This window comes from Bos indicus x Bos taurus, chromosome 20 (assembly GCF_003369695.1).
Source record: "Bos indicus x Bos taurus breed Angus x Brahman F1 hybrid chromosome 20, Bos_hybrid_MaternalHap_v2.0, whole genome shotgun sequence".
NCBI lineage: Eukaryota > Metazoa > Chordata > Mammalia > Artiodactyla > Bovidae > Bos > Bos indicus x Bos taurus.
Genome location: NC_040095.1, coordinates 29970099 through 29989123, shown reverse-complemented (window position 1 = coordinate 29989123; position 19025 = coordinate 29970099).

The following is a 19025-nucleotide window of genomic DNA, read 5'->3' as shown; positions in this document are numbered from 1 at the left end:
TCTGGTTCAGTTCCTGGATTGGGAAGATCCTCTGGAGGAGGGCATGGCAACCCACTCTAGTAGTCTTGCAATAATGGGAATCCTCATATGAGTAAAGGAGAATCCTCAAGTGATTCTGGAGAATCCCCATGGACAGAGGAGCCTGGCGGGCTGCAATCCATGGTGTTGCAGAGTCGGATGTGAATGAGAGACTAAGCACACACAGCACAGCCTTCTTTAAGGTCCAACTCTCACATCCATGCATGACTATGTGCTTGTGCTTAGTTGCTCAGTTGTGTGCTTAGATGTATAGTCATACACGACTATAGATAATATTAATTATGTTTTATTAATTATTATTATAGTATCATTAGAATTCCAAAACAATATGAAATTCCTCACTTAATAGAAAAGGGACATTTACAGCCATCAGAAACAGGGAAAAGGACATACTTATTGTCTTGAACTTACCCCCTACAGTCCTGAATTCTTTTGGACATCTCCCATGAGCAGAGGCTTCCTCAGCTAATGTCACCCAGTACTGACAAGGGCAGAACTGTTAACAATTTGCCTAAGTCAAGTTCCCCTGAGAAGCAGACACCAAGAAAGGAGTAGACATGCAAGGAAATTACTGGAAGGGAACACATAGGTTGGATAAAATGGAAGAATCAGGAGTAACCTGGGAAGGTCTTTGTATAGCTGTGCAGGTCTATGAAAGGAAAGGTCAAAGGAAGTATTGGGTAGGTAGAGTTCAGACTGCAGCAAATTTCTAATACATTTTCTAGTGAATTTTCAGACAAGGCAAGGCCTTTGAGCCAAACTTACTCATTTGAGGATTCCCATAACTTACGGAAATAAGCTTGTGTTGGCATCACTGCTGTGCTTACTCACTGATAGGGATCTACTGGGAGTTGCCCAGAAGAATGTGGTAGATCCCAAAGTTTAGCAGCCGGGACTGTCAATTAACTCTGGTCTCTGCAGCAGATGCAGTGCTATTTTCCCATGGCTGTGAATATATATATATATGTATATCTATATATACATGCATGTGTGTCTCATTAAAATGTGATAAACATGACTTTTCAAATTTGTGGAGAAAGAATGACCTATTCAGTAAATGGCACTGAAAAAAATTGATAAGCACATGTACTTTCTGATAGGAGTTACTTGATCATAGTTTTGACTGGATTCCCATTACATATTTTATAGAGCTATGCCTAATATTTCATAGTTGCTTGAAACAATTTTCTTAGTTATAATGAATAGTCTATTAAAAAAAATAGATCTCTACTTCATACCTTTTAGTAAAGTTAATCTCAGATATTCAAAGAATTCATCATGAAAGTTTTAATAGTATTGGAGACAAATCATTCTCTAGCTGGTGAGAATTTGCTGTGTATTACAGGAAGCCAAGTCTAGTGTTCTGTTTTGACTAAGAGAAATGGGATAGGGGAGGGAAGGGAACCTAGGGAGGCAGAGGATGTACAATTTGCATTGTTGTATGGAAGAAACCAACATAAAAATGTAAAAGCTAAATACATATATTTATATATTTTTATATGTTTTATATTTGCATATAAAATATATTATATGCAAATATAATATTTTATATATTGTTTATATTCATAGTTTAACACATTTTTAATTATTTTTAATTAAATTTAAATTTAAATTTAATTTAAATTTAATTTAATTTAAATTTTAAAAATTTAATTTTAATTAATTAATTTAATTATTTAATAAATTTTAATATAACATAATATATTTTTATATGTTTTATATTTTGCATATAATATATATTATATGCAAAATATATTTTATATATTGTTTGTATTCATAGTTTAACACATTTATATTATATTTATATTTTTTATATATTTATTTGTATTATATATTATTAATATTATCTATATTAATTAATATTATAAATTTATTTATTATTTATATTATACATAATTTATATTTATATGTTTATATTATATATCATATAATCATGGTATAATATATAATTTTATTATATATTTATATTATAATTTATATTTTATTATTTTTATATATTTATATATTAAATACATATATATATATTTAGTATGACATTAAAAAGTAATAGACATTGCAATAAAAAAGTATTGGAGAAAGTATAAGAGAATGTATTTATAAATTTAGGGTAGGAATAATAATCTTGATTAGACAAAAAAGGAAAAAAATAAAAAAGAGAAAGTTGATACATTTAATTATATATAAATTTAAAGTTTATTTCTAAAATTTCTAAAATAAAAAATAGTCAACAAACTAACATATAACAGATGGAAGATTAATATGCAAATGTATATGAATATATATCAATAAGAAATAGAAAAAACTGACAGTGATCATAATTAAACAAATGTTCAATAAACATGAACTTTTGAGAGCTCGTCATCCGGGAAATGCTTTAAGATAACATATATCTTAATCCATTAGATTTACAAAAATATAAATAGCTTAATAAGGTTATAGATTGGTGTAAGCACAGTTAACAGGTGCCAATAAGGCTGTATTTTGAACAGCCACTTTTGACAGTATATTCTGACCATTTTGGCATATAAAATAAAGAAAATATTTTGCCTATTCTATGTACCAGCAATTCAACTTCTAGTTTTCCATCCTTGGAAATACTTTCACATGTACAAGAAAAGCTTTTACAAGGATGTTCATTGTACAGGTACTATCATTTTTAACAGTGAAATATTTTAAACAAATTGAAAGTCTGTGGAAAGAGGAAGAACTAAAAAAATTATTGCATATACATAATATGGAGAAACGCAGTTATTAAGCAGATGGGGTATATATTTAGATCTTGCAGATATTATTGAGTTAATAAAGGAAAACTGTAAAACAAAAAAAATATGTGTTTTAAAATTACAATTATGATAATAACAAGCATTGATGAGGATGCACAGAAATTGGAACACTCATTCACCAACGGTGGGAATATAAGATGGAACATCTACTTTGGAAAACAGTTTGACAATTCCTCAAAAGATTAAACAGAGTTACCATTATGACCCAGCAATTCTACTCCTAGGTGTTTAGGCAAGAGAAAACGAAACATATGTCTACACAAAAACTTGTATACAAATGCCAAAAAACAAATGTCCATCAACTGATGAATGGATAAATAAAATGTATATTCATACAAAAGAATAGTATTCAATTATAAAATGAAATAAAGTGCTGATTAATGCTACAACATGAGTTAACCTTGAAGATTATGCTAAATGAAAGAAGCCAATAACAAAAGATCTCATATTGCAGGGTTTGGTTTACATGGGATAGTTCCAAAGGGAAATCTATAAAGACAGAGTAGCAGTTACCTAGTGCTGAGGGGATGTTTGTGGCTTGGGGATTGGGAAAGTAACAGCTTATGGGAGCAGTGTTTCTTTTTGGAGTAATGTTCTAGTATTGTGGTGGTGATATAGACACAACTCTGTGAACATACTAAAAATCACTAAATTTTGCACTTCAAATGAGTGAACTGTATATGTGAATTATATCTCAATAAGTGAGTGAAAGTGAAAGTCACTCAGTCATGTCCAGTCCTGCAATCCATTGACCGTACAGTCCATGGAATTCTCCAGGCCAGAATACTGGAGTGGGTAGCCTTTCCCTTCTCCAGGGGATCCTCCCAACCTAGGGATCAAGCCCAGGTCTCCTGCACTGTAGGTGGATTCTTTACCAGCTGAGCCACAAGGGAAGCCTATGTCTCAATAAAGTTATTGGAATTATAATTATAAAACAATGTTACACATTTTTGGTGCACCTAAAATAACTGAAAAACTCACACACCAAGTGGATAACTATTTCTGAGAAAGAAAAGAGAGGACTATGACTGAAAATTATGCTCTGAAAATGAATTTTGGCTTTATATTTAATGTTTTCCATTTTTCAGGTAGCATCTATTTGTGTACTATTAATATAAATGATAACTCTCAAATTTTATTTTCCTAATCAAGGATTTCTCTACATCAGTTATCAAAGCCTTCTTTTGAGGGAGGATCAGATTTCACCACCGTCTCTTCTCACTCAGTGCTCACCACCAAATCGTGCAAAAAATAAATAAATAAATAATTTTTAGAAACTGGGTATGTCTAGAGTGTATTCTTGCCAAATGTAAAATGGAAATCCTGAGAAAGGCACTAAAGTGCCACCAAAAAATGTCACCCTTTCACCAAGCAGCAGCTTGGTCTTCCAGTAATGTGAGGCCATGGCCCACAGACAATGTGAAACACTCACTCTTACCCAGCTTGGGTTCTATTAGGAGCGTTGTTCTACCTTGTGAGAGAGCTGAAAGTCACTTCCATAACACACCCACCCAAATCCCTACAACATGTGGCTGATGGAATCTCTACTCTTATATTGAATGTGTAAAAATTAAACAAAAACATCTATTGAACTCATTTTGATGTATAAAAGATATGCTACTTAAAGTGAGGTATGCTGAAAAAAATCCAAATCATTAAAAAAACAAAACTTTGTGAGCAATCTGGAAGAACATAAACTACTTAGCTATAGCTCCAAAGTAAAAATTGACTTCTGTAAAGCCACAAAAGAAGTTTCAGTTTAATGAATAAAATAAGCTTATAATTAAGGGGGGCCACTCTTTGGAAATCATTGATTTAAATTAGGACAGGTGTGGCTCAGATGGTAGCGAGTCTGTCTGCAATGTGGGAGACTTCGGTTCAATCCCTGAGTTGGGAAGATCCCCTGGAGAAGGAAATGGCAACCCACTCCAGTATTCTTGCCTGGAGAATCCCATGGACAGAGGAGCCTGGCAGGCTACAGTCCATGGGGTCACAAAGAGTCAGACACAACTGAGCAACTTCACTTCACTTTTCACTAAGTGTATACTGAGCATTTTTTTCCATAAATTGTAGAACACCCAGAGCGGTACTTCAAATATTTTCCTTCTCCTTTAAGTGCAGTAGAATTTCATTCATAACATCTTGAATTTCCAAATTAAAATCACCTTTGATTAAAGAATTTCAGTAAGCCACAGGAAAAAAAGAAAAAAGAGTGCCATAGTTTCTATCCATAAGTGATTGTGGTATTTAGCAAAGCTATATGTGTATTTAAATGGAAAAGTCATTTTAAAAATAAAGCAATATTCTGTAGGCCAGAAGCAATTAGTCTCAGGTGTTTCCTGTTAGTAAATTAGAGTAAACTTGGGGCCAGATTTGTGAAATAATTTCCATCAATTAAAAAAATAATGAGTTTCATGCTTATTCTCTTTTCCTAAAGGTGAACTTGAAAGCTGTGTTCTTAATGAAACAGGAGAACGTAGTTACATCTACTAAGCTTTGAGGTACTGCTTTATTTTTCAAAATAGCCAGGTGTGATATTGAAATAATATGAATGATTGGGAAATCTGAGAAAGCAGTTTTAAATCAGCAATTAATGGCTGACCACCTATTTTGTATACATTAATCTAGAAGCCAGGGTCTGACACACCATTTATTAACCATGTATCCTGCCTCCAGGGATTCCCAATCTAAACTATATGAAACAACAGCATTCATTGGTATCTGTAGGATGTATCCTCTATCTAATATTAAAATTTGAGCAATGTCCAAGAAAATCATATTTATAGAGGACTACTGTAATTAGGAAGTTGGACTTGGGCTGGAACTTGGAAGATAGATGGCAGATGCAGAGGTGAAGAAAATGAAGCAAGATACCAGGCAAGTCAACCTTCAAAACAATGGCATACAGTTAAGAATGACAGTTGTCTGCTCACTGGAGGGAACAAAAGGAGTCTTTCCGGATTGAAGAGAAAGATGTATATAAGAGAACAAAGAGAAGTAGATAGGACAGGTGGGCTTCAAAGATGGCACTAGTGGTAAAGAACCCACCTGCCAATACAGGAGACATAAAGAGACATGGGTTCAGTCCCTGGGTCGGAAGATCCCATAGAGGAAGGTATGGCGGCCCACTGCAGTATTCTTGCCTGGAGAATCCCACGGACAAAGGGGCTTGGCAGGCTACAGTCCATAGTGTCACAAAGAATTGGACACAACTGAAGTAACTTACGGAGAAGGCAATGGCACCCCACTCCAGTACTCTTGCCTGGAAAATCCCATGGATGGAGGAGCCTGGAAGGCTGCAGTCCATGGGGTCGCTGAGGGCTGGACATGACTGAGCGACTTCACTTTCACTTTTCACTTTCATGCATTGGAGAAGGAAATGGCAACCCACTCCAGTGTTCTTGCCTGGAGAATCCCAGGGACGGGGCATCCTGGTGGGCTGCCATCTATGGGGTCGCACAGCGTCGGACACAACTGAAGTGACTCAGCAGCAGCAGAAGTAACTTAGCACAGACACTCAGGACAGGTAGGACGCCATCAGGTAAGGAAGCATTAAGCTCAGGTCAAACCTACTTTGACAAGAAATAGAGATGTCTTTCAGGTTTCTGAGCAGAAGAGAAACTTTATCAAAAGGATAGGTCAAAATCAAGCTGGCACTGATTTTTCAAGAGAGAATTCCTCTAAAAACTTCAGTTGTAGAAATGTATCTAGATGAAAGTAAAATTGGATTAAAAATTCCAATAAAATGTGGATTTGCTTCAATCATTTACTAGTTACATATGTCAAAGAAAAGTATGACTTAGACAACTCATCTTCAGTCCTGGGTAAGAACCAACTGAGAGACCTAAGGTGAATATTGTGAGTTCACTTTTGAACATGTTGAGTTTGCAGTTGCAGCAGGGAACCCATCTTAAAATATCAAAAGTATAAATACCAGAGGAGAACATTTTGAAAGTCATCAACATAGCTGAAAAACAAATACACATAAGAGGACCAAGTTCCCAAAACTGAAACTTGGACGTCTCAGTGGTTAAAGAGGAGCCAGAAAGGGAGACAAAGAGGGATTAATTAAGGAACCGGGAAGCAAAGTAGGACGTTATTTCACAGAAGCAAGTGAAGTAAAGCAGTTCAAGAAGGGTGGAGTCGCCAGTTTCAGAGGATACAGAATCATCAAAGAGATTGAGGACAAAATAAAAGGCCTCTGGGACTTGCAATTACATACCCACACATCACTGGTGACCTAGAAAGAATACACATGGTGAAGTTTTTAAAACTATGTACTAAAAAACCCCAAACTTAATTTACGCTAACACTTAAAATTCTGTGTCTCCATTATACAGAAAAAAGCTTGTTTATCTAAATGTGTATTATTATTCAATGCCTTGACACATCTGCAGTACTGTAAAACTGCATTTGTAATAACAGGACTGTGATATTTAAGGGTATTTTATATCATCCAAAAAGGTCAATGGAATATAGCACTATGTACAATGACCCCTTTACCAAATTATCTATGCAGATGATACAAGGTTATATCTGATGAAATTACAAACTCCATATCATATATCTTTAAGGTCACTCCTAGTCAGAAGTATCAAAAATCTGCAAAAGTCAAGATCAGCTATACTATTTCCATTTCAGGGTTTTTCCCTGTGTTGTCGTTCATTTTGTCAAATAAGAACTCTACATTAAAGAGACTGTTTGTTTCATCAAAACTCAGTACCCTGAAGAGTTAACTGTGCTTGGAGAGATGTGGCGAGTAAGTCAGAAACCTATGACTGTTAATTACAGAATGACTTTCACTGCCTGTAATTTTTTTTTTTTTTTTTTGAGTATTCCTGACAAAGTTAAATTGCTTTATCGCCAATATCACAGCAATATCATTATAGTCACAAATGAAATTTCCTGGGAAATGGCTTTCTCTTGACCGTAATAACAATGTTTTATATTTTTTTAAGCAAGAAAATGTAGCACTGTGACCAAAAATGTATTATCTTGGGAGCAAATCTAGCTTCTTTCACTAGATTTTCCAGACTCCCTCAGTTGTTTCTTAACCATTTCAGTCTAATTTTCCTGTCTTTCAGATAAAAATAATGATTCTAGTCCTATTTACCTCATAAGAAATAAAAGAGAGAAATTACTATAAAAATCTTTAACTCATCAGAAGGAATTAGCCCTTAGAGATTCAATCAACTCTTTCCATGCTAAAAATAATTATTGCTTAAAAATATTAACACGCGATTCAAATGTAGCTTTTGTGAAAACAGTCCTGCTGCCAATTTTTACACAATGGGTGCCTTAGACTGATTAATAAAAGTATAATAATATAAAAAGTATACAGATTTTATTTTTTTTTAGCAGAAAATACATAGTCATAACATTCTTTCTCTTTTCAAAAGGATTGTTCATCTAGAAGGCTGAAAGAAAATGTACCTTATCCCCTGTTCTTACTTCTATTTTTCCCTTTTTGGGCTTGATCACCTTTATGGCATGCCTCTCCTCTGAATTCTCTTTCTTCCCATAGCTGCATTAGCATGTTTATATGAACTATCAGAATAGAGTTAAGGCCCAAAGCCCCAAGCTCCCTGGCCAGCTCAAGGGGGCCATGGCAGAGTCCCATTAGGTTTTCATTGTTGGTGGGAGCAACTGCTCACAATCACACTCCCAGCTCCCTGAAACCAAAAGATTTGTTTATGTTTGTATGTACGCCAGGCAACCCCTTATTATAGGAAGCATTATTCATCAGTGTACACGGACAATTAACATTTGATCGCTGTGCATAGAACAAAGCTGTGTACCTGCAAGGACCAGGCAAGAGGTTACACAAAGCTGTAGGGAAATCCAGGGTCAACAAATCCTCCCAACTGACTTAATTAGATACTTATTAACCATTATGAATAAAAGTCTCATTTTGATCAATGTTTACTCAACAATTGTGCTCGGTTAGTTTGCCTTTTGCATCAAGCAAATGGTGCTATATTTCTTGACACTATATTATTTTCCCCCTAACCCTGCCTTTAAAAAAATAATTCGGGGATATTTCAGAGAACTCCTTCCTAATTATCTTCATTCTTCCTGGTTATTATCCCCATAGAAATCCTTTAAAATATTCATATTTTTTGTCACCAACTATGCTTGTTCATGCATCTAAAAAATATATTTTACACACTTTATGCTTTGCTTAACCTTAAATGAAATCAGGTTTTTAAATGAAAACCTTAAATGAAATCAGGTCAACAGATTTCTTAAAAGTTTAGTTGACCTCTAATAACTCCTCATTGTTTTCCATCTATCTCTCACTCTTTCCAAGAAGTTATTAGAGACAACAATTGCTAAAATCTACAGTGTCTAAACAGAAAGCTCAGATGGTCCCTCTGCTGTGTTGTTTTAATTTTCAAAGTTTTTGTTATTGTTCAGTCACTCAGTCATGTCCAACCCTTTGTGACCCCATGGACTGCAACACATCAGTCTTCCCTGTTCTTCACGATCTCCTGAAGTTGGCTCAAACATGTCCATTAACTCTGTGACACCATCCAACCATCTCATCTTCTGTTGCCTGCTTCTTCTCCTGCCTTCAATCCTTCCCAGTATCAGAGTCTTTTCCAAAGAGTCAGCTCTTCACATCAGGTGGCCAAAGTACTGGAGCTTCAGCATCAGTCTTTTCAATGAATATTCAGTGCTGGCTTGGTCTCCTTGATGTCCAAGGGACTCTCAAGAGTCTTCTCCAACATCACACATTCAAAAGCATCAATTCTTCAGTGTTCAGTCTTCTTTATGGTTCAACTCTCACATCTGTATGTGACTAATGGAAAAACCAGAGCTTTGACTATATGGACTTTTGTCGGTAAAGTGATATCTCTGCTTCTTAATACACTATCTAGGTTTGTCATAGCTTTTCTTCCAAGGAGCAAGTATCATTTAATTTCATGGCTGCAGTAACTGTCCACAGTGATTTTAGAGCCCAATAAAATTAAGTGTGTTAGTGTTTCCATTATTTCTTCATCTATTTGCCATAAAGTGATAGGACCAGAAGCCATGATCTTCATTTTTTGAATGTTGAATTTTCAGCCAGCTTTTTCACTCTGCTCTTTCACTTTCATCAAGAGGCTCTTTAGTTCCTCTTCACTTTGTGCCATAAGAATGGTGTCATCTGCATATTTGAGATTATTGATATTTTTCCTAGTAATCTTGATTCCAGCTTGAGCTTCATCCAGCATGGCATTTTGTATGATGTACTCTGCATATGTTAAATAAGCAGGATGACAGTATACAGCCTTGACGTATTGCTTTCCCAATTTTGAACCAGTCTGTTGTTCTATGTAAGGTTCTAACTGTTGCTTCTTGACCTGCACACAGGTTTCTCAGGAGGCAGGTCAGGTGGTCTGGTATTCCCATCTCTTTAAGAATTTTCTATAATTTGTTGTGATCCACACAGTAAAAGACTTTAGCATAATCAATGAAGCAGAAGTGGATGTTTTTCTGGAACTCTTTGCTTCCTCTGTGATCCAACAGATATTGGCAATTTTATCTCTGGTTCCTCTACCTTGTCTAAATTCAGCTTGTACATCTGGAAGTTCTTGGTTCACATACTGTTGAAGCCTAACTTGAAGGATTTTGAGCACTACTTTGCTAGCATGTGAAATGAATGCAATTCATTTCAATTGTGCTGTAGTTTGAGCATTCTTTGGCATTGCCTTTCTTTGGGATTGGAATGAAAACTGACCTTTTGCAGTCCTGTGGCCACTGCTGAGTTTTCCAAATTTGCTGGCATATCGAGTGCAGCACTTTCACAGCATCATCTTTTAGGGTTTGAAATAGCTCCACTGGAATGCCATCACCTCCACTACCTTTGTTCATAGTTATGCCTCCTAAGGTGCACTTGATCTCACATTCCAGGATGTCTGATTCTAGGTAAGTGATCATGCCATTGTGATTATCTGGGTCATTAAGATCTTTTTTATACAGTTCTTCTCTGTGTTCTTGCCACCTCTTCTTAATATCTTCTGCTTCTGTTAGGTTCATACCATTTCTGTCCTTTATTGTGCTTTTCTTTGCATGAAATGTTCTTGTGATATCTCTAAATCTCTAATTTTCTTGAAGAGATCTCTAGTCTTTCCTATTCCATTGTTTTCCTCTATTTTTTACATTGTTCACTTAGGAAGGCTTTCTAATCTCTCCTTGCTATTCTTTGGAACTCTGCATTCAGATGGGTATATCTTTCCTTTTCTCCTTTGCCTTCTGCTTCTCTTCTTTTCTTAGCTATTTGTAAGGCCTCCTCAGACAACAATTTTGCCTTTTTCAAAGCTTGAAAGCATCTGAAATATTTTATTATTGCCACATCTCTGAACTTTATATAAATTTAATTGAAGGAAATAATACTTACAATTTTAAAAACACAACTGCTTAACAATCATTGAATCTTCTGTTGCCCTATTGTTTATAAATCATATCACATTGTGATTAGTAATGTAGTTAAATTTGGAGCCAAATTTTTTTTCTCTTGTGTAAGACAGGGTACAGAGTTTTTGTTTAATTATTATTTTTGTTTAAATACCTTTGTATTTGTGCTTTATTATGAAATGAATTACCACAAACTGTACCAATTTATCATCTCAGTTCTATAAGATGAAAGTATAGTCGTTGTTCAGTTATGTTCTCTGCTTGAGAGGTCTTAAAAATCTGAAATCAATTCATGGGCTGTATTCTTACTTGGAGTCTTGACTAGGGAAGAAACATCTTTCCAAGTTCACTCAAGTTTTTGACAGAATTCAGCTTCTTGTGGTTGGAGGACTGTGGTTCCTTTTTTTTTTTTTTTCTTGCTGTTAGCCAGGGATTGTTCTCATCTCCTATAGGCCACCTTCTTGTACAGGATACATGGCCCTCTTCACAACAGGGCAATTTGCTTCTTAATGGCCAAGGAAAGCAGTTCCTTTATCTGCAAAGGCTACATTGAGTTGTTCAAAAAGAGCTTGTTTGATAGGCAAGACCTGGCCAGAATTATCTTCCTTTTGATTGGATTAAAGCACCTGTCTGCAGACTTATGTCTGCAAGTCTTTTCACCTTTGCCTGCTAAGTTATAACTGGATCATGAGAATGATATCCATCATATTCATTCCCTCAGATTTTTGTAGAAGGATTAACTAAATGTCTTCAGGAAAGTTCTTTGTTATTTTATAGATGTTGATGCATATAACTGATCAAGATTCCAGTTTCATCTTAGCTACTATAAGACATAAAGTCAAATGAATGACATACCTCTAGGAAACATACAGAACATTTTGGGTACAATCTTTACCCTAATTTTAATTTAAGTTTCTGCCTGTGTTATCTTTTTAATGTACAATTTCTTCATTTAATTTTTAAAATCTTGTGGTTCCACAGGTTATCTCCATAAATCACCTTAAACCTTTTCTGAAATAAATCAGTTTCTGTATATTAAGCATTCTCAAGGGAGCACTTTAAAGTACTCTAGCAGGAACCTGAAACAAACTCTTATTTTTCCTCCCTTTCAAAAAGGAGGCTAGCTAATGGGTTTACAAAATAGTTAAGAATGCACACAAAAAGGATTAGAAATGTATTAAAGGGAATATAGAAATGAGCACATACAGTAATTATAGCATACAACAGTTTTAACACTTTGTAGTATAAATGTCCCTTCTTTTATATAAACCAATTAATATCATAGATGGTTTTATATAAACCACCTTCTTGTGGTACAAATTAAATCATAGTAATATTAAGTCATGTTAATCCCTAAACTATAAGTTTCTCATCTTGTGCCCATTTGCTCATGTAATGTCTTAATTTCATTGAAAATATGTACTCCAAATATTTTCAAGAGTTCACCTAAAAGAGCTCACTCTGAATCCAGACTATCAGCAGGGTCACTGTGTGACATGTGTCCTTAGGTCCTTCCACTTCCAATCTGGCTCCTATTCCTCAACACCTCCTGCTCCTTTTGATAGGGCCACACAAGAGGATTATACTTATCCATGTTCCTCCATCCTTATACGTGTGCCCCTATCTTTCTCAAAATCACTGACCCAACAAAAATACTCATCTCTCTTCTCTAAGAAAAAGTCATCATCATCATCTTTATTATTGAGTGCGTATGATTTATAGCGTTGATTTCACTGCTTCTAAGTCACTTCAGTCGTGTCCGACTCTGTGCGACCCCATAGATGGCAGCCCACCAGGCTCCCCCGTCCCTGAGATTTTGATTTCACTAAACCCTCATAAATACTACTATTTTCATTATCTTTAGGGGATAATGAATGCACAAGGAGATGAAGCCATCTGCCACATTCATTCAGCTAGTATGTGGAGAAATTGAAACTCAAGTCTAGGTAGTTAAACCCTCTTTCTTTAACTGGTAGATAAATCCCTGATGTAAGTTAATAGGTGCAAGCAGAGGAGATTTAGTCAACTCTGAATCTCACTTCAGTTTGTTGTTATGTCCATTTAGATCCACAACTCTGGGAAGGAACTAGAACAGTGATAACCCCATAAACTCTCCCCATTTTCATAGGAAAATAAAATGAGATTCAGAAAAACAAAATGACTTTTCTAAGATTTCACAATTAATACCTGGTAAAGGTAGGACTCATAATTCTATTGGAGCAGCATCTTGAAGTCAGGTACTCACCTATACACCTCTAGCACCTGGGGAAATGCTTAGTATTCAGAATGCCCTTAACAAATGTTGGTTGGATGAATGAATAAGCGCATAATGAATAAAATCAAGAAAACTTAATTAATTGATTTCATACTTTTTTCTTCATATACCACAGATGATTCTATGATGACAGTAGTCCTGAAGGAAAGAGGCATCCCTGGTAAATACTGTTTATCCAGAAAGTGATTACTTGATTAGTGTTTTAAAAATCAAAGATCATATTGTAAAGAGTGGAAAACAAAGGAATTTTATTTGGGTTCAGTGGCATGTGATAGGGTAATAAGAGAGACATATATATCTATACATAAGTTATGCTAAACATGGTTGATTGGTTAAAGTCTAATCTAGTTGAGTAAGAGGTAGGTATTTGAGTGATGAAGGACTAAGTTATAGAAGAACAGCTTTTTTTTCTATTTTTGTTTTCAAGCTTAAAAAATGTTGGGAAATTCTGAAACAATATAATTTTTATTGAGTGCTTCTAGGCAATGTGTGCAGAAAATGAATGTTATGAAACCACACAAAAAACAATGAGGTGCTAAAAGTTGTAATAAATTGCAAATCTTTTATTATGGAGTCATTATACATTTCTAAGTGGAAAAGACCCATGATTTGCCTGTGGTGGATTCATGTTGATATATGGCAAAACCAATACAATATTGTAAAGTTAAAAAATTAAATTAAATTTTAAAAAAATGTAAAAAATAAAAGCTGAGTCTCTGCTTTATGTGCCTAGAAAATGGGTCAGATTTTATTCAGGGAGATTAGTAATTTGCTATTATAGATTTTATATTATAAAACTAAATATTCATAATTTTATGAAAAATCCTTAATTTAGAGTTATTTAAACTGTCTAGTTTGAAAGCTATTGGCCCATTAATGTTTTCAACAGTCCCAGTTTTTTCAGTTATTTTTCCACCTAATGGACACAATAGTAGGGTATTATGTCAACATTTTCCCAGCATTTTCTCAATAAGTATTTTAATTGACTTTTATTTATTTTGTCATTTATATTTGGCTGCACTGAGTCTGTGTGCTGAGTGTGAATTTTTCTCTAGTTGCAGCAAGCAGGGGCTACTCTAGTTGGGGTGTGCAGGCTTCTCATTGTGGTGGTATTTTAATAATATATTAAGTGATCAGTGGATTTTCTAGGTTATAAGCAAAAGAAACCAACTCTGGGCATATTAAGCAGCAGATGATTTACAGTAAAAGTATTGGAGACTTCACAGACTCTCCAGGTTGACCAAAGAGAGGCCATGGAGCCAGGAAAAACTCCAAGATAATGTTGCAGTACATATCAACCTTGGGGGACAGAGGAGGCGGGTCTCCTCTGCTGTTGCCCCCAGCATAGATAGAAGTCAGCTCTACCCCAAAAGAGTAACATCACATACTTGCCCCTGAATAATGATGATTACTTTGCCTATGGAGACAAGGCAGAATTTCTATCATGCCTATCATCGTCAGAATGAATTCTGTTCTGTTCCTGTTTTGAAGTGTCTTTACCTTCAGATTCAAATCTATGGCATCTTTGGTAGTGGCTAGAACATATCTCTATCAGGGGTCTTCACTACAGGTCTTTTATCAAGGCCTGCTGATGGCTCCATGTAGCATCCCACAAACGTGTTATCAACATGGTTTCACTGGATCCTAAGAACTATATGGCAATGGTCTTCTTTGGCCCCCACTCAAAAACAGTTAGTCTTTTGGCTCACTGTAAAAATTTGTTTGTTGCCTTTAAATCCACGAAGGCCCATCAAATACTACATTCCTAATTAGTGGAAGAGAATGCAGAGTTCAGCTATTGCTCTGCCATTTTGTAGGGAGTACTTATCTCCATGTGTTACAATCCATGGGTCCCTGGAAACTTCACCAAGATGGTAGGATTATATATTTCCATGAATTTATCTATTGTCTCTTAGTGAAGTACTAATAAACTTCTATTGCCCTGTACACTATCAGTTTAATTTTGTTAAAATAGTGATCCAGCATGATATTCTGCAGGATAGTCAGAAAATTAAATTCCCTTCAAATTAAATTGTGGTCTATAATCGGAGACAGCACATGTATTTTGCAAGATATTGAGGATGTACTTCTGCCCATGACAGGTAAAAGTTATATGTATAAAACTTTTCGACCATACTAGTTGCTGGGCTTATATTGGTAGGACCCAAGAAAGAAATCACATTTGGAACTGCAACTGCAATTAGAATTACTGCTTCAGTTAAGTTCAGTTGCTCAGTCGTGTCTGATTCTTAGTGACCCCATAAACCGCAGCACACCAGGCCTCCCTGTCCATCACCAACTCCTGGAGTCCACCCAAACCCATGTCCATTGAGTTGGTGATGCCATCCAACAATCTCATCCTCTGTTGTCCCCTTCTCCTCCTGTCTTCAATCTTTCCCAGCATCAGGGTCTTTTCAAATGAGTCAGCTCTTCGCACCACGTGGCTAGAGTATTCGTTTCAGCATCAACATCAGTCCTACCAGTGAACACCCAGGACTGATCTCATTTAGGATGGACTGGTTGGATTTCTTTGCAGTCTAAGGACTCTCAAGAGTCTTCAACACCACAGTTCAAAAACATCGATTCTTGGCACTCAGCTTACTTTACAGTCCAACTCTCGCACCCATACATGACCACTGGAAAAACGATAGCCTTGACTAGATGGATCTTTGTCAAAAGAGTAATGTCTCTGCTTTTGAATATGCTATCTATGTTGGTCATAACTTTCCTTCCAAGGAGTAAGCATCTTTTACTTTCATGGCTTCAGTCACCATCTGCAGTGATTTTGGAGCCCCAAAAAATAAAGTCTGACACTGTTTCCATTGTTTTCACATCTATTTCCCATGAAGTTATGGGACCAGATGCCATGATCTTAGTTTTCTGAATGTTGAGCTTTAAGCCAACTTTTTCACTCTCCTTTTTCCCTTTCATCAAGAGGCTCTTTAGTTCTTCTTCATTTTCTGCCATAAGGGTGGTGTCATCTGCATATCTGAGGTTATTGATATTTCTCCCGGCAATCTTGATTCCAGCTTGGGCTTCTTCCAGCCCAGCGTTTCTCATGATGGACTCTGCATAGAAATTAAATAAGCAGGGTGACAATATACAGCCTTGACATACCCCTTTTCTTATATGGAACCAGCCTGTTGTTCCATGTCCAGTTCTAACTGTTGCTTCCTGACCTGCATACAGGTTTCTCAAGAGGCAGGTCAGGTGGTCTGGTATTCCCATCTCTTGAAGAATTTTCCACAGTTTATTGTGATCCACACAGTCAAAGGCTTTGGCATAGTCAATAAAGCAGAAATAGATGTTTATCTGGAATTCTCTTGCTTTTTCGATGATCCAGCAGATGTTGGCAATTTGATCTCTGGTTCCTCTGCCTTTTCTAAAACCAGCTTGAACATCTGGAAGTTCACAGTTCACGTATTGCTGAAGCCTGGCTTGGAGAAGTTTGAGCATTACTTTACTAGCGTGGGAGATGAGTGCAATTGTGTGGTAGTTTGAGCATTCTTTGGCATTGCCTTTCTTTTGGACTGGAATGAAAACTGACTTTTCCAGTCCTGTGGCCACTGCTGAGTTTTCCAAATTTGCTGGCATATTGAGTGCAGCACTTTCACAGCATCATCATTCAGGATTTGAAATAGCTCAACTGGAATTCCATCACCTCCACTAGCTTTGTTTGTAGTGATGCTTCCTTAGGCCCACTTGACTTCACATTCCAGGATGTCTGGCTCTGGGTCAGTGATCACACCATTGTGATTATCTGGGTCGTGAAGATCTTTTTTGTACAGTTCTTCTGTGTATTCTTGCCATCTCTTCTTAATATCTTCTGCTTCTGTTAGGTCCCTACCATTTCTGTCCTTTATTGAGCCCATCTGTGCATGAAATGTTCCCTTAGTATCTCCAATTTTCTTGAAGAGATCTCTAGTATTTCCCGTTCTATTGTTTTCCTCTATTTCTTTGCATTGATCGCTGAGGAAGGCTTTCTTATCTCTCCTTGCTGTTCTTTGGAATTCTGCATTAAGATGTTTATATGTTTCCTTTTCTCCTTTGCTTTTCGCTTCCCTTCTTTTCACAGCTATTTGTAAGGCCTCTTCAGACAGCCATTTTGCTGTTTTGAATTTCTTTTTCTTGGCACTAATGATTTTGGTACTATCAAATGGGAAAGTTGAATGTGGACATGACCGAAATCATCACCTCAATCTTGTAAGTCTTTGACAGCAGGATCAGTCTCCATTATTCTTCTTGAGCTTCAGTATCATTTTTGTTTTACCACTTTGATATAGGGTGGGGAAGTTCTGGGGTTTCCCTTCAGCATTTTGCATCATGATAGTCCTTACTCTATCAGTAAAGGTGGGAATTATGTCAGTTGTTTAGAATATTAATTCCATTTGGAAACTAGGGAATAAAATATAGATTAAGTTTAGGACTTAACTAAGCCTAACATAAAATGGACATGGGCTTGACTTTTATCAGTCCCTTTATAATAGGTTCAGTGATATTCTTGCTTTCCAGGAACTTGAACCAAGTGTCCAAAAACTCCTGAAAGTTATGGATCATTGCCTTTCCCAAAGATGCAGTCATTCTGATAAATAGACGTAATTCCCTTTGGGAGAACATCAAGAGGTAGATTCAAAGTATATACTTATGATGTAACATATTCCAAACAAATTTATCTACCTTTCTGTTGTTTGAAGGACCAAGAGATATTTAAACTGACCCAGCTCTAAAAATTGGCTGAGGAAACATTAAAAATTATGTTGGCTTAAGTAAGACCTCCAGGGCTTCTCAGGTGGCTCAGTGGGTAAAGAATCCACCTGCAATGCAGGAGATTCAGGAGACACAGGTTCAATCCCCTGGGTTGGGAAGATACCTTGGAGGAGGTCATGGCAACCCACTCCAGTATTCTTGCCTGGGGAATCCTATGGACAGTGGAGCCTGACAAACTACAGTTCATAGGGTTGCAAAGAGTTGGAACTAACTGAAATGACAGCACACACACGTATGCAAGTAAAACTTGGACTCATGAGCTCTAGGGATTAGGGATTTTGCAGTTTGTTCATACCAGGAACCGATGATCAATATGCCACCATGAAATGCCTTATGGAGATATCATTCTGATCCTTTTGCTGATACTACTGGTGTTTTTAGTCAGTTCAGTTCAGTCACTCAGTCATGTCCGACTCTTTGAGACCCCATGAATCACAGTATGCCAGGCCTCCCTCTCCATCACCAACTCCCGGAGTTCTCTCAGACTCATGTCCATCGAATCGGTGATGCCATCCAGCCATCTCATCCTCTGTCGTCCTCTTCTCCTTCTGCCCCCAATCCCTCCCAGAATCAGAGTCTTTTCCAATGAGTCAACTCTTTGCATGAGGTGGCCAAAGTACTGGAGTTTCAGCTTCAGCATCAGTCCTTCCAAAGAACACCCAGGACTGATCTCCTTTAGGATGGACTGGTTGGATCTTCTTACAGTCCAAGGGACTCTCAAGAGTCTTCTCCAACACCACAGTTCAAAAGCATCAATTCTT